This window comes from Sapajus apella, unplaced genomic scaffold (assembly GCF_009761245.1).
Source record: "Sapajus apella isolate SASKATOON/1434 unplaced genomic scaffold, GSC_monkey_1.0 scaffold28, whole genome shotgun sequence".
Classification (NCBI taxonomy): domain Eukaryota; kingdom Metazoa; phylum Chordata; class Mammalia; order Primates; family Cebidae; genus Sapajus; species Sapajus apella.
This window is the reverse complement of record NW_022436968.1, coordinates 1489516-1506483: the sequence shown is the minus strand read 5'-3', so window position 1 is coordinate 1506483 and position 16968 is coordinate 1489516.

Genomic DNA, 16968 nt, shown 5'->3' with positions numbered 1-16968 from the left:
AGCAAAAGAGAAATGTAAAATGATCTATGTAGTATTAAATTAGAGTCAGAGACATCAGCTTGAACTCATTGCTAGCTTAATATGAATACAGATGGGTACATATGCAAACATGAATATATGTGTATTTGCACAGGCTAGTATGCACATACATATCTTGTTCGTCTGTCCATCGTACTTATACTATTCTTCAATAAAAGGAACCAAAACTCCTTGGATAAAATGAAAATTGCTGGTTCTAAGGCTGGGGCTGGGAATACACAAGATAAGCCTGGAGCATCTTGAAGTGCCAGAAGGCAAGAACGTGCTAAGAAGCAAAACGAAATCAATGGAAGAATGTCAAAAAAACAAGATGCCAACTGAAAGCACTCTCAATAGCCAAGTGGAAACAATTTGAACAAAAATACAAATAATGTAGTTTTGAATTATGCTTCAAAACTATAATATAAATATTCCTAAGTCCACACTCTTATAAGTATATGATCAAAGAAATGAAGAAAATAGTCAAAAATCTCGATATACATGAATTCATACTGTCTCCATTCTAATCCAGTACATATGGATCTGTGCAGAATTCCAAATAAAATTTAAGTATCGTTCTCTCAAAAAGGTAGAATGTAACTCTCTACCTCTTAAACGTGGATTAGCAAGTGACTGCCTTCAAATGAGTACAGTATGGAGAATGAAAGGAGAAAGGAAATTCATAGTGTAGAAACTATTCTAATATTGCCTGAACCAGGTGATCAAAGTTAACATCAACAGTGGCAAATCCTACTGACAGCGTATCTGAGAAGATCATACTGGCAGAAGATCGGAGAATGGTAAGAGAAAGAGGTTATATTCTATATTCTCCCACTCCCCACCATCTGCAGTGTGTGTCCAAAGGACTGTGTAGTCCTTTGATATGACATGATGAGAATGGCACCTCTGTGATCTTTCCCACAACACTTAACTCCAGCCTAATCATGAAGAAACCATGACCCAATAAGTTATTCTGCAAAATGCCCTAGCAGTATCCTTCCAAATTGTTGAGGTCATGATAAACAAGAAAAATCTGAGAAACTGTCACAGTCTTAAGAAGACATGATGTCTGAATATAATGTGGAATCTTTGAAAGCATCCTGAAACAGAAAAGAGGTTAGGTAAAAACTAAAAAATTTCTAAAGAAAGTATAGACTTCAGTTAATAATATGTTAATGGTGTTTCACTAATTTTATTAAATGTACAATATAAAGTAGAATATTAATAATAGCATTATCCAGGTGTCCATATATGGAAGCTCACTAGACAGTACATTGATAGCTATTCTAAAATATAATGAACAAACTCTAGGCTAAACATTAAATAAATTTTGTCTCCATTCTTACTTGCTCAGTACATTTTTTTCCACATTTGTATGTGAGGGAACTGAAGTCGATGTGAAAGTTTAGTGACGTGCTCAGTGTCACTCCATCAGTGTGAATCATCAGGACCCAAAACAAATTATTTACAAATCTAATACGTGGTATTTTTAATAGCTGTAATTAAAGAGGTTGTGTCTATGGAAACATCCTTTATGTAAAGATAGTTTTTGTTTGTCTGCAAGCAGCAATAAATATTTGACATGACAGGTGGAACACTTATAATCATTATGAGATAATCTGATAATGAAAATTATGACACTAGAAAGTTATAAATTAATGAATAATTAAAACGTGTCAGAATTACCTCTTATTTTATAGGATATCACAGTTCACTGGGAAAAAAAAAATGACAAGCCTTCTGTATTCGTTTTGAATGTTCCCATAAAGGTATGAAGCAAAAAAAACAGTACTTGCAATATTATCAGAGTTGAATGAACATTGTAATTTGCTTAGGCATATACACTAAATTTTCTGATTAGTTCACTTTTATGATATGAATAAAACTGTTTTTGACATCTTTGAATTGTTATTTTTAAATATTTTTAATGTTAATAGAATTTAGAAGGCTTATATAGTTGGATTGTATTATACTGGCTTACTGTTACATGAAAGAATGCAATTAAGGAAAGAACTATGGATGGTTACAACTTTAATGTACCTAAAGTCATTGCTAAATTTATACGCATGTCTTTTACTTTGACTTTTTAAAGAAAGTAATCCATTGATTAATGATGGTTGAAATTTATTTTCTCCTTGCATCACTCTAATTTTTGAAAGTTATAGCAGGTCAGAAAACACCTGAGTAGTTTGTGCAGGAGCCAAATGCCGGGCGCGGTGGCTCAAGCCTGTAATCCCAGCACTGTGGGAGGCCGAGGCGGGTGGATCACAAGGTCAAGGGATCGAGACCATCCTGGTCAACACGGTGAAACCCCGTCTCTACTAAAAATACAAAAAATTAGCTGGGCATGGTGGTGCGTGCCTGTAATCCCAGCTAATCGGGAGGCTGAGGCAGGAGAATTGCCTGAACCCAGGAGGCGGAGGTTGCGGTGAGCCGAGATCGTGCCATTGCACTCCAGCCTGGGTAACAAGAGCGAAACTCCGTCTCAAAAAAAAAAAAAAAAAAAAAAAAAAAAGAAAGAAAGAAAGAAAAAAGTTCAATATATCACTAGAATTTAATGAGAGACTAAAGTGAGGCTTTCATATGCATTCTTCCAAAATTGTTCTTATAAAAACCAAATAAACACTATAAATATTTGTATTTCTGATACTATAGTCTTTTGAATTTTGAGATGTATGTTTGAAACTAGTGTCTCATAAGCAATTTAATGGACAAATGGGTTTACACATTAAGCTAACTTGAATGTCAACAAATTTGAGTTTGACCCTCACATAAGCTCAAAATTGTAAAAACGGTCTTATAACTTTGTCAATCTTTTCTCTCCACATAAAAATAAATGCTAACTAGGCTGCTAACTTACTAATACTAGTTAGTATTAGAACAAAAAAAAATAGCTAATAGTACAAAAGCGTATGAAGAGACAAGAGTTCAAATTTAAGGATTAAAAAATATTTTATAAATTTCTAATAATTGCTTTAGGTAAGCAATTATAATATTGGAATTTTTAATTATATTCATAATCATTAGACAAATAACACACATTGATAACATCTTCAGGTAAAACAGCCAAAAAAGTCATGTCCCTTTCTGAGGATAATTTATTAGCACTTCACCTATGACAGTCACCGACATTAACTTTCAAATGAACTTCCCTAACTGCTAAAAATAGTGGGAACAATTTATTCCTGGAATGATTTTGCATGTTGAGTATTCATTTAAATATCCATAATAATGCATTAAATATACAAACAGATATAGACTTACATAGACAACTCTTTATGTGTTGAGATATATTCAGTGACCCTTGTCAAAGATTCTGAATTAAAAAATTATGTAAAAGAAGATATATTCTTATATAAATGGTATTCTATATAAACAGTGCATCTAAAATATTACCGATGTGAAATTCTCATTAAATTTTGAAGTGCCAGTATTCATTATTTGTCTTGTCATTTAATTCATTCATTAATTGTGACCTCTATCTCAACATGATTATGTTCACAATGGCATGTGACATTAATTATGTATGAGATTCATTAATTACTTTCCACTGTATTTTCCAACTATACAAATAGATTTTTTTATCTAATGAATATTCCATAGGAATAAATATCAATATCTACAAAAATGTATATATATAAAGAAATTCAATATTTTATGGAGGTGAAGTATTATCATTATATTGCCTTTCATTTATAAAATGTATAAGGTTTATCAAACTGTTTTACATTGTGTAATACATTTAAAAATGTGAGCTATGAAGTAGGAGGTATAGCTATTTTTATTGAACCAAATAGAACAAAATCATAAAGGAGGTGGTTGGAGAAAGAAGCAAAAAAGTACAACAGTTGAGCAAGTAGTATATAAGGCAAGCTCTATTAATAAGGAAATATATATGGAGTCTTATTAAAATATTTGAGGAGCTGGATATTCTGTGGGAGCATATGAAATGATGTAGTCTGTCTACTTAGACTAATCCAGTGGACATAGTTTTTAAAGGCTTGACTTTTAGGTTTTGGTTTTGAATTTCCCTTTTTCTTTATTACACTGTTTGTGAAGTAAAAAAGTATTTTAATACACTCAAATGAGCACTATTTTTTATGTGCCCACAAAGAGTGGAAGGAGAGTATCTGGAAATGCAGATATAGGAAACTGGGAGTCTTTGCTCTTCCATTATAAACACAGACAGCATTTATTAAGTTATTGCCCTGTATAAAACTCTGTAAGGTTAATGTAGTCCTCTGTTCTATGCTGCACTAAGGAGGTTAATTCAAGACTACTAAGCTTTCAATTTTGTTACATAGTGAAAGATATTAGTCATAATCATGAAAGCCAGCTAATGGAAAAGCAATGCAGTTATTACTTGGCATTAACAAAAATTTTCTTAAAAATGATAGAATCTGGACTATAATATGATTTTACCTAATCTTCTTATTATTGCCTTTACAGTTCTAATATCCCCATTTTCTTAATAATTTAATATTATGTACTTGTAAGCCTGCTATTCTTTGTGATTTCTGAAGCTGATAGATGATATATAGAACACTACAAACTTAGTTTGGTCTTTTTACCAGTTCTTTGCTGAAACTGCTGTATCATTCGAGAGATTGAGGGTTGAGGTAAAACAAAGGAAGTTAAACAGTAATCCACAATTTATTAGCATTACAATTACTGGTTTAATATTCTTTTCAAAAACCTGTGAATGAAGTATATGGGTCAAAGTTATAAGTGTAAATTTGTGTTGTTATTAACTCAAATCTATTCACTCATTATAGGTAGCTACTTTATGTCTGTCTTCAGCACTTGGTGAAGTTTTAATGGAAAATTTTAAATCCTCTCACACATATAATTTTTATTGATTTTATAGTACAAACATTCTAGGCGTGAGTTTGCTTCAAAGAAAACTGTATATGCCACAGTAATCAAATCTCATGAAAACAAGAAATAAAATTTTAAAAATTTGAATGAGCATCTATGGCAAATACTTAGATGTTAATCATTATGATAGTCAATTAAGGAGTTCATCTTTTTGACAACTGAAGTACAGAGCATATGATAAAATATTTTTCCATTGTTTCTGTTATGGAGTTATTGTAGGACATGTCATGATTATTCTTTAACAAGAAGAAAACCACATTTTGTCATGTTTAAAATATACATAAAGGAATTTCTTAGAAAATGGTAGTAGTGACAGAAGCCTAATTCTGAATCTTCCAAAATCTGAACATAAAGATATATGGAACACCGCAATGTCATCTGTGCCATTACAATGTGAGAATGTGAAGAAAAAACATTCTTTAGAATCAGTTACCAAGGAATTCTCTGTTCCTATGTCACTGTGGATAAAGCCATCTAACAAGGGTTTCTACAGTTTAATATACTATGTTCTCTTGTTTACTTTCAACAATGTGTCAGTGTATATTCTTGCTAAATTTTCATACATATCCATTATTTTGTTCCTTAAAGTAACCTCTTTGATTCTGTGTTCCTGGATTAAAGATATTCAAAACTTTTGAAACATTATCTTTCAGCAGTTTTAAATTAACTTATACTTCATCCGACCATGCATCAAAATGCCATACCTCCTAGAACAATGCAAAATGCCAATATACGTCTGCTGACTAAATATGTAGGTAGATGTTAGGTAGGTAGGTAGGTAGGTAGATAGACAGACAGACAGACAGACAAATAGATAGACAGAGATAGAGTTAGTTTCAGATCAGAATATTTGGAAATTATTTGTCATAAAATTACATAATACTACTAATCTTAGAAATAAAGCCAACATAAATCTCTCCGCTTTCCTTCTTAATTATTGAAAATTAGAAATTTCAGGTTTTATGTTTTTGCACAAAATGTTTTGCTTTATATTGAAATTTTGATTTTGGGATTCCAATGTAAAAAAAATTTTTGTTTAATACATCTATTTAGCTGGGGGTAAAATTTTCATTAATAAAATTCATTTCCTTTTTTTAACAATATCAAATAGGTTTTATAATCAATTATTACCTAAGATAGTACAAATACGTAACAGTGGGATATTTTGAGACAAGAGTTTTAAGGGGATCAGAACCGAAAGAATGAGAGTTAAAAAATCTTCAGAAATTTGTTGAGGTAAAATTTCACAAGACATCCCAAACAAGTGAAAATGTGCTAGAATACTTTTATAAAAACTATTTTCATGGTTTTAATACCGTACATATGAATGCCTCTTTCTAGTTTTTTTAGTCGATAAAGCTATAGAAGTAATATAGTTTCTCAGACAAATAATGCAGCATGCTACATTACATGGATTTGCTATCAACAAATAAATAACATATAATGCTCTATATAATAAAAATTATAAATTATAAAATTCATATGATCAAGCATTTTTTCATGAATTCTTTCTTTTTCTCTCTCAGTATTTAAATTAATACCTATCAATGTAATTTACAGGATAAAATTATTCTATTTCCAATTTAAATAATGTATGGTAGTTGACATGATATATACCGAATTAATTTATAACTTTTACTGGGTTGTAGTACTGCTTATGTGAACAGTATTAAAATGTTATTTCTAGATGCCTTATCTGAAAAATTTTCCAATCAATTGTTCTGTTTAAGTAGTCAAGGATCTGTAGTTAAATTTGCCTTCAACATTTCCTGTCGAAATATGATAGGTTGATTCTCTCAAAATTATTTTTTATTCTACTAGCTTAGAACCTGCTGTCAAAACTGGCAGATCATAGGATTCAAATTAGAATCTTATTAAACTGAAAATTCCTGGTCCCCGTACCTCCTACTTCTGTTGAAGTTAATGTGTCTGAAACAAGGATAAGAGTTCAAATTTTCAAAAATCCAAATGGTATTTACTGGTCAGCCAGATCTGGGCACCATAGACTTAATGAAATATATAAATAACACATGTGCCAAGTGGCATTCTGTATGTAAAAGAAGAAAGAAAGGAAGAAAAAATGACCAATGACGCCTGTTGCTGATTCCTTATATCAAATGTAGAAAAAAAAAAACAGAAGTAAATTGTTCTTTACAGAGTGTAAGTACATAGATCTGAGAGAGAAAAAATCTACACACATGCACACTGATGTACACACACACACACTTTGAGGTTCGGACCAAATAAAATAACTCAATTTGTCTCAGTAAAAATATATTGAAATCATCAGGCACCCAGAAATTAAAGCAATGTGAGTATTCAGTGTCAGAACACAATAAAGACATTTAAAGGCACTAAAATGGTTATGATACTCTGAACTACGTAATTAGAAATAAAAATAATAGTCATAAATGTAAGAGCTTTTAAGTAAGTTCTAATATCTTATGTCTGCTTATTGTTTTCTGAATTATGAAATAAAAAATGACTTTTTATTAAATACTATACACAATTTCTTCAAATATTTTTATTTTCACCTCATTTCTTTAATTAACTTCAATTATATATCTATTAAGGCTTTTACTAATTCGCTATTTTATTTATTTTATGTGTCTTTTTCTCTTTTAGTTTCATTTTGGATAGTTTCTATTGCTTTGTCTTCCTTCACTAATTTTACCTCCTGCAATGCCTAATCTGTCATGAAGCCTCTGTAGCAAAATTTTCATCACAGTCATTGTAGTTTTCACCTCTAGAAGTTTGATTTGTATATTTCTTTACCTTCTCTAAAACACATTCAATCTTATACCTAGCTTTTTGAACTAATAGAATAATATTATACCACTTGTTTTTATGTTCTTTTCTGCTCATCCTAACCTGTGCAGAATCAGAAAAAAGCCAACCCAGAATCCAGTCAGTTTTGGGTTGGATTTGATTGATTCATTTCCGTTTTTCTTCTCATTCTTTGTGGTAGTTTCCTGGTTTTGGTATACTTGATAGTCTTTTACTGAATGAAAAATAACAAATATTGTGAACCTTAGTTTGTTGGTGCTGGATACCTATGTATAATTATACATGTTCTTGAACTTTGTTCCGGGATATATTTCAGTTGCCTAGAAACAATGACATTATTGCTTTTAAGATTTTTCAAACTGGACTGAAGTCATATTTGTTGAGATCCTTAACTACTAGTCAAAATCTTTCTGATACTTCGAGTACTAATTCCCTATGAATTTTAGGTTTTCCAGTCAAAATGATGGAAACAGGGCCTCGGATACAATTTGTGATCCTGTTTGAACTTAATGTACTAGTACTATTTTCCACAAGCATTTTATTTTTCTTCCTTTTTTTTTTTTTTCTTTTTTTTTTTTTTTTGTAGAGAAAGGGTTTTGCCATATTGGCCAGGCTGGTCTTGAACTCCTGACCTCTCTGATGATCGCCGCACCTAGACCTCCCAAAGTGCTGGGATTACAGGCGTGAGCCACTGCGCCTGGCCTGTATAAGCATTCATGGTTCTTTCTTCAGCCTACATGATTTTCTCACACATATATGACATGTTTTGGCTTTGTGTCCCCACTAAAATCTCATCTTGAATTGTAATCCCAATAATCCAATCCCCACGTGTTATGGGAGTGACCCGGTGGGAGGTAAAGGAATCATGGGAACAGTTTTCTCTATGCTGTTCTCATGATAGTTGTTCTCACGGGATCTGGTAGTTTTTAAGTGTCTGCCATTTCCCCTGCTGACATTCATTCTCTCTCCTGTCACCCTGTAAAGAGGTGTCTTCTGCCATGATTGTAAGTTTCCTGAGGCCTTCCTAGCCATGCAGAACTGTGAGCCAATTAAATCTTTTTTCTTTATATGTTACCCAGTCAAAGGTGTTTTATTATCACACTGTGAGAATGGACTAACACACATGCTCTCTCAGTATTCTACTTAATATCCTAAGAGGGACCTGTGCAGATAACCAGGGTCTCAGTGCAATTCTACTCCTCTATTGTTCCTTTCAGAGAATTTTCTGCTTGGGTTTTCTTCTGTCCCATATTCTAGAAACTCTTTCATGATGATAAGTTGAATTTCTAAGCCTTCAGATATGACTATCCTTCATTGACTGACGACTATTGTTCCATTTTCACACTGCTAATATAGACATACCCAAGACTGGGTACCTTACAAAAGAAAGAGGTTTATTGGACTTACAGGTCCATGTGGCTGGGTGGGGAAGCCTCACAATCATGCTGAAAAGTGAAAGGCACATCTCACATGTGACAGAGGAGAGAGTTTGTGCAGGGAGCCTCCCATTTTTAAAACCATCAGATCGCACAAGACCCATTTGCTATCATGAGAATAGAACAGGAAAGACCTACCCTCATGATTCAGTCATCTCCCACCAAGTCCCTCCCACAACATGTGAGAATTATGGGAGCTACAGGTGAGATTTGGGTGGGAACACAGAACCTATCCATATCAATGACCAATCTTGAAAATCATTGTTGTATGTATTTTCTTTTATTTTCTAGGTGTTTTCAACTAGAGAAAAATATACTCCCTATTGCTACATCTTAACCCTGAGCATAATTTTTGATAAGCATTTAAAATAAAATGAAGATCAATGTAAAAGGTGAAATCTGTGGGTTAATCTTAAAAGAAATATTGACAATACAAAAATAAAAATAATGTGGACTTTGAAATATATTTTAAAAATTGAAAAAAATACAATAAAATAGCATGCATGTCAAAAAGAGTCAATAAATGCAGTTGAAGTATTCTAAAGTTCTTTTGTTGGCTAGGGAGATGTAAATGTACCATTAATATTAGATATTCACAAACCCAAGCTGCACGCTATAATCTGGTCTAAAGTAACATTAAAAGAATTATAAAATTATGTCTATATGCCAAACTAATAGAGAAAAAACATGATATAATAATAAATACCTAGCTAATGCAAAGGATGCAAAAGTAAGAGAAAAAAATAACACAGCACAGGCAGAAGAGTAAAACCACAGAATAATATGGTAAATTTCAAAATGAGATATTAGTTACATCAAAAATACCTGTATAGAGTGTTTTAATTAAAATACTACCATTGCTAAACTGGAATATAAAAATTTAAAAAACATAATTCTACTATTTATCTAAAATAAGTGACTATGAAATGGGTAAAAATAATATTTGGAAAAATATATAATCTGAAAATATTAAGAAAAGAAAGGTAGTATAGCTATATTAATAAAAAAATAAACATTGAGTCAAAAAGTATCACTAGAGATAAAAAGGAACATAAGATAAAAATTTTGATAACATTATGATAAAAATTTTAACCACCCCCGCAAAGGAAACAACAGTTCTAAATTATTAAACATTTTTTATAAACATGATATTCAAAAATAGGAAGTGAACATTGGAAAGTCTGCTAGAAAAAATAGACAAATACAAAATTATGCTAGGGCATTATAACACATTCCTCAGTAACTTAATAACAAATAGGTTAAAAAAATAAGAGTATACAAGATTTGGAAAACATGATTAACAAATTTGATTTAATGTCAGTATAGAGAACTCTCACCAAATACAGAACACTAATTCTTTTCAAGTACATTAGATGATTTTAAAGAAATCTTTCATATATTGTATCATAAACACACCTCAGTGCATTTCAAAGGTTGATGTATTTTTGGATAAGCTAGAAAAAAAGTAAAACAGAGATAACTTGAAAACCTCTTATATTGAAATTTGAAATACATTTCTAAATAATGCATAGGTTAAAGAAATAATACAATGGAATTAGTAAACAGTGGGAACTGAATGATAAAAAGGTCTTAAACATCAAAATTCATGGAATGCAAGACTACAGCCTACTTAGGAGGAAAACCAAATGCTTTTTAAGTGCATTATTAAAAGAAATGCTAAAATTACAAAATACCAAAACATTAAGCATAAATTGATTATTTTTAAATAATGTAAAATTTTTATAACATTCCTATCAATTAATTTAATAATCCCCAGCATCTATAAAATTTCAAAAACCTTATATCAATGTCTCTTTATATACATAAAAAGCATTCTATAAAATTCAACTTTCTTTCATGATTAAAAATAAAAGTTACCAGCCAGTTATGGTTGCTCGCACCTGTAATCCCAGCATATTTAAAGGCTGAGGCTAGTGGATCACCTGAGGTCAGGAGTTGGACACCAGCCTGACCAACATGGTGAAAACCCAACTCTACTAAAAAAATAAAAATAAAAAAATAACATTACTTAATTGGCATGGTGCTGGGCACCTGTAATCCCAGCTACTTGAGGGGCTGAAGCAGGAGAATCCCTTGAACTCAGGAAGCAGAGGTTGCAGTGAGCCAAGATCATGCCATTGCACTCCAGCCTGGGCAACAGAGCCAGATTCTGTCTCAAAAAATAAATTAAATAAATAAATAAATAAATAAATAAATAAAATAAACAAAAATAAAAATAAAAGTTACTAAACTAGAAATCAATGGATATGTTCTTAATCTGATAAAAGGCATGTATAAAACAACCCTATTGGAAAATATATTTACACATGATGTTGAATGCTAAAAAAAAGTGAAAACATTGTTTGCATTCTATTATGAAAAGAAAATTGTCTATGTGGTCTCGATACATATGTGTCTAGGTAAGAGAGATATTAATGAAGCTAGTAGTTTCTGGCACATGTATTACAACTTGTAAAACAAATTAGAAAAATTCTCTTCTTAATTATAGTTTTTATTGGAAATAAATTTGAATATATGTTATCACTTTACCTTTCTTTCGTGATCCTGCCAATTTGTGTGCTTTTGTCACCTTTTAAATGTTTTCTAATATAAATAATTATAAAATCACATGAATTATTAAAAACTCCATATTTTAGGGTAAATCATTATTTTGTCATATAAATTTACAGACTATTTTGTTAATTTCTGCCTCCATTTTAATGTTTTATTTTTTATTAAATTAAGCAGTAATTTTAATTGAAGTGTAGTCTCAGTTTCATTTTGTTTCTGTTCTTTGAAATTGTGACTGTTTCTAAAATGTATTTCTAACCCTAAATGCATATTCACTAATAATCATCCCATCCATTTATTTTATATATACAGTATTTTGATGTAAACTGTATGTTTTATGTCAAATAACTTGAGTATATTTCTTATATCCTAAGGTTAATTTTTATAACTTCACTTTTAAAGTAGTACATTTCCTCTAGCAAGCAACCTTTACAATATTCAACTTTATTATAGATACTAATGTGTTTGGGTTATTAATATTTTTTCATCTATATAAAATGTGAATGGTGTCCTTTGAAATGGTTTGTGTTCTTGATAGATAATTTTGGGGGAAAAAAATTATACTACAGTAGGATCCTGTCATTATTAAGTGGGTTAACATTTCAAACAATATTGTCTTTCTTATTTTTATCTGTTCAGTTTAAATTGTAGGAGATAAGTTGTGCATGGAAATGTAGTTTTTATTTCATATTAATCAGTTTCCAAAAAGGGTAGTTCTCTATTTCATAAATTTCTAGTTAATATCTAATTAAGCAATCCCTTTCTATGTTATTTGGTGAACTCTTCTTATAAACTTCAACATTTTCACAATACACATTTTTTTGCTTTTCTTCAAAAGTTGCATTATTAGTGAGGTTTTGGCTATTTGACCCTGAAAAGTCAAGTTAAATTAACAGGTAAAGGAAAGGTTTTTAGTACAGTTGATCACATAATGAGAACTAAATATTTAGAAATGTAAATTATTACCAGGTTTATTTTTGACAAATTTGTTCCTGAATATACTGTAAATTTCTTTTAGACATTGTCCATTTACCCAAAACTCTAACTCTGCCTTAGAATCAGCTTTATTAGAAATTCTTCATGCTTATTCAAAATGCAGAAATCTTTTGAATGACAAATTCTTGAAGAAAGACACATTCCTCTCCTTTTGCACAACCTACTCCCTTTGCTCCATTCTTTAGCCTTAGCTCTGAGCACAGCGGTGTGCTATCAACTTAATTACCAACAACCTTATAACATTGTTAGCTTTGCGATCTTACAAATGGCTTAGAGTTTGTTTGAGTGATAATGCCATCACTGCAGATTTGTAAGGAATAACAGAACTACAAGTTGTGATTACTACTGGGCAATATTAAAAAATGTTGAAAAGAATGAGAATCAGATTAGATCAGTAAATACAGAGTTTAAAGACTTTCAGTTCATCTGTTATTGCTTATTGTGAAACTGGTGCTGCTGGTTATCCTCTCTTCTTGAATGCCTTTAATGTAAATTTCTAGTTCAAGATATTCATATGATTATCCCTTAATTGCTAATTGAGATGAATCAGGTAAAGCTCTAATACTAATGTCTGGTATATTATGTCCTTTCAAAAAAATATTGTTTTTATTCTTCCTCAGCTTTTTATTATTCGACATTAGTTTAGTTTGGCATTATTTGGAAATGCATTGGGAAGTTGATAAATATTTGCATTCCTCCCTAGCCACAGTGGTGTTTAGGATTTTTAAGAAAATTATATATATTTGTTTTTGAAATCTGGAAATCTATGACTATTCCTTTAATATATTGCATATTATTTACACATTTTTCAAATTTCTGCTTAAAAAGGTGTATTGCTTAAGCTCATTGAATGCAAATCTTCATTACAATATATTTGGCCTATGGTATTTTATAGCAATACAATATGTTTTCTAAATTTTCACTGATATTTTCCTCATGATACAGTGCGTGGTGGTGAAGTATACCATGACAGCTAGTACAGTTCGGTGCCATGACATTAATTCTTGTTAAGGCATCAGCAGCTTTAGCCATTAGTGTTTTTGCCCCATCACTACAATGAGAAACATATTGGAAAAGTATGTATTTGTAATTGTGAATAGAATTTTGGTCTTACAAACCCCTAACAGAGAGTATAGATGACTCCACTGGTTCTTGGATTACACTTTGAATTCAGTTGCTGGTATTATTAATTACAATAAGTGGTAAGTGTCTATCTATTTCAACGTATAAATTTAAAGTTGACTGCCAATACACATATTTAAGCAACTTAGCTACCAAATACATTTTAATATAATTTCAATGATAAAATATAAGTTACATCTATACAGGTCCTAAAGCATATTAAGGTAATACTAGAGGACTTTTAATTCAGGATACGATATATTCCATTGTTCTGTCTTTTGAAACTAAACAATTTTTATATGAAAGGTGTTGGCCAGGCGTGGTGGCTCACGCCTGTAATCCCAGCACTTTGGGAGGCCAAGACGGGTGTATCACAAGGTCAAAAGATCGAGACCATCCTGGTCAACATGGTGAAACCCCGTCTCTACTGAAAATACAAAAATTAGCTGGGCATGGTGGCGCACGCCTGTAGTCCCAGCTACTCGGGAGGCTGAGGCAGGAGAATTGCTTGAACTCAGGAGACGGAAGTTGCAGTGAGCTGAGATCAAGCCATTGCACTCCAGCCTGGGTAACAAGAGCGAAACTCTGTCTCAAAAAAAAAAAAAAAAAAAAAAAAGACAGGTGTTTATGGAGCTATGGATTTAAATTCTAAATACTATATGTGATAGAATAGGAGCTATTGATGACTGACACAAATTTAAATTTTGCTTTAAATTAAATAGAATATACAAACACATTTCTTTTTTTTTTTTTTTTTTGAGACGAAGTCTCACTCTGTCACCCAGGCTGAAGTGCAGTGGCAGTCTCAGCTGACTACAACATCTGTCTTCTGAGTTCAAGCCATTCTTCTGCCTCTGCCTCCTGAGTAGCTGTGACTACAGGCACACACCACCATGCCTGGCTAAACAAACACATGTCTTTATAACACAGGAAAATCAAATATATAACCTGATACACTAAAATATAAATTAATATTGTTTTAAATTGAATTCTACTAGCAAAACCACTTGTTTAAGTAATATGATTTAAAAGAAAACTTTCTTATTTCCCGGGCACCATTTTATCTTTTTATAGGAGTTTCATATCATATTAATATAACTTTGAGGCTTTAACTAAGCGATTTTACTATAATATGATACTTGTGTAAAAAGATAAAATACTGCACAAAGACCCTTTTTCCTCTATTCTTATTGATAATAAATATATTTATAAACTATTCCATAGCTAGAAAGGAAGAATTTTGCCTTTCTGGCATATTATTAAAATTATTATTACCATTTAGAAAATGAAGTTGTACATATCTCTTAAAATATTTTTGCAGCATTTCAAGTTAATAAAAATAATATTTGAACATTTGTGTCAATGTAATGCATTAGCCAAAACACTATTATCCCTTGATATATAATTAAAGCACTAAACATACAGTGTTAGTAACTGTATAATTATTAAAAGACCAAAAAGGAAAAGAAAATTTATTTAAAAAAAAAAAACCCTTGCTCTTGAAAGGTAATTTTGATTAAATGTTAGTTATCACAATTTGTTTTGATAACACACAAAAGTCTGCCAATAGTCAACACACATTTCAGGAGAAATAATTATAATGACTTTCCAAATAATTAGCCCTGAAGTCCAGAGTGTCATTCTTTGTCATGGGTTCTAATTGTAAATGAAAAGTGATGGAAGGTGAAATTATGCAATAAGATGACTTAAAAAGTTCCTTAATGATAATTAATCGATTGGTGACCTTAATTACAGCATTTGCCATTTTGTCACGTATTTTTATAATTCATTCAAAATCATGTGGATGATCTGTTTCTGTGGTCAGAATATTTATTCAGGAAACACTAAAAAGATTACTATGTAAAGATACACTTCTAAGTGTAAATGTGAAAAAGAAAATGATTGACTGTCTTAAGGAGGCTTAAAATCTAGTAGTGGATAAGAAACAACAATAGACACATTATTCCTAACAGAAATAATGTAGTAAGTGGCATGCAAATGATAAACATTTTAGAATTATTGATATGAGTAGATAGTTACATCCTGCTGAGGAAAACGGGACATTTAGGGGTAGCATATGCTTGTGATTATTAAAAATGTGAAGATGTGAATAAATTAAAGAAAGGTAAATCTAAGTGAAAGTAATAGAACCAAGAAGTCCTGAGCACTTTCCAGAAATTGTCTTTGTAGATGGATGCATTATAAGAGAAAGACAAGAAAAATACTTTGCTGTGAAGACTGGTAGATCTCGAATGTTGGGATTATCTCTCACAATATTGTTCAATAGACAATGTAAGAAAATAAGGGGGAAGAACAGTTGTGGCTTTATATTTAATTTAAACAATTAGTTTTTTTTGTCATTATCCTCATATAATTAGCGTCTCCGTGAATTATACACAGCAACTAATTATTCAGTGTTTACTTGCAGGATGACTTCTGCCTACAGCTTTTAAAATCTGCTGTCAGCCAACAATTGAGTAGTGCTTCCAAGCATAATCATTTGTGGGTAATATTTGAAAGATGTTGTTAGACAATTTACAAAGAGCCACAGAGAATTTCTACTTACTGTTTTTTAAACCTTCATGTTTTTAAATGCAATTTTAATAGTAGCTACATTTTAGCCTTTACCAGAGATTTTTCAGCCAATGGAAAGAGCCAGAAGCAACTTTGAATTACATTTTTTCTATTCCTTTTTACACTCGATACTTTTAATAAAAACTTTTGAACTTTCAAATACTTTTCAAAATCGTGTCTAGGTTCTTATATTTCTAATACACTTTTATTCTGAAATATATATAATTTCTGTTGAGCTTCTGATGAATCTCACATTTTACATAGATAATGCTTTAAGAAAGATACTTCCTTTTTTACTTTAAGTTTAATCAACTTAAGATTATAACACATAACTTGAATTTTGAAGTTGTATGAGAACTCATATAAAATGTAGCAAATCTATAATTCTGAGAAATATTGGTCGAGAATATATTCCTATAATTGAACAAATAAGAGATCAAGTAGGATTGCATATAGGAATGATTCTATTTTCTGTTGATGTTTACTTTATCAACCCTCTTACCTTTCATACACCTATGTTATATCTCAAACAACATAACATCACAAGGGCCTTTTATTTGTCAGTGACAACCTACCTACTTTTAAT